This window comes from Juglans regia, chromosome 16 (assembly GCF_001411555.2).
Source record: "Juglans regia cultivar Chandler chromosome 16, Walnut 2.0, whole genome shotgun sequence".
NCBI lineage: Eukaryota > Viridiplantae > Streptophyta > Magnoliopsida > Fagales > Juglandaceae > Juglans > Juglans regia.
The window spans coordinates 25,524,578-25,525,113 of NC_049916.1; positions in this window are offsets into that span (position 1 = coordinate 25,524,578).

Sequence of the window (536 nt, forward strand, 5' to 3'; positions counted from 1 at the left end):
CAGGTCAACCCGTTATGACCCGTTAAGAAAATCGAATTTACCTTTATACCCTTAGACCTAAAATTCAAAAAACCCTAAACTACCTAACCCACACCGCCCCCTCTGTTTTCTAGCTTTTCTTTTTCTCACAGTCACGTTGCGCCCTCTCATATCTTCGTCTTTAACCCATGGCCCCGCAGCGACTCCCTCTCCCCTCAGTCTCATCTCATGCTGCCCCCTCCACACCGCCCCTCATCGACTTCAACCTAGTACCCTGTCGCCCATGGCTCCACAACACAAAGCCCAAAGGTGATCGAATTTCTTTCTCTTCTCTTCTTTTCTTTTTTTAGTTTCTGAGATTTTAAATTTTGAAAGAGGGATGGGGAGCTTTGGAGTTTACTAGTTTACTGATCCAAGCAGATCTTGAAGATACTTCACTGGGCGTTTTTTTTCTCAAATCCTCTCAGAAATCAGAATCTCTTCTCCTGGTGACGCCGCCCCTCTTCAACCCACAAATCGTTTCTTTTGTTTTTTTCTTTTTTTTTTTTTTTGGGGGG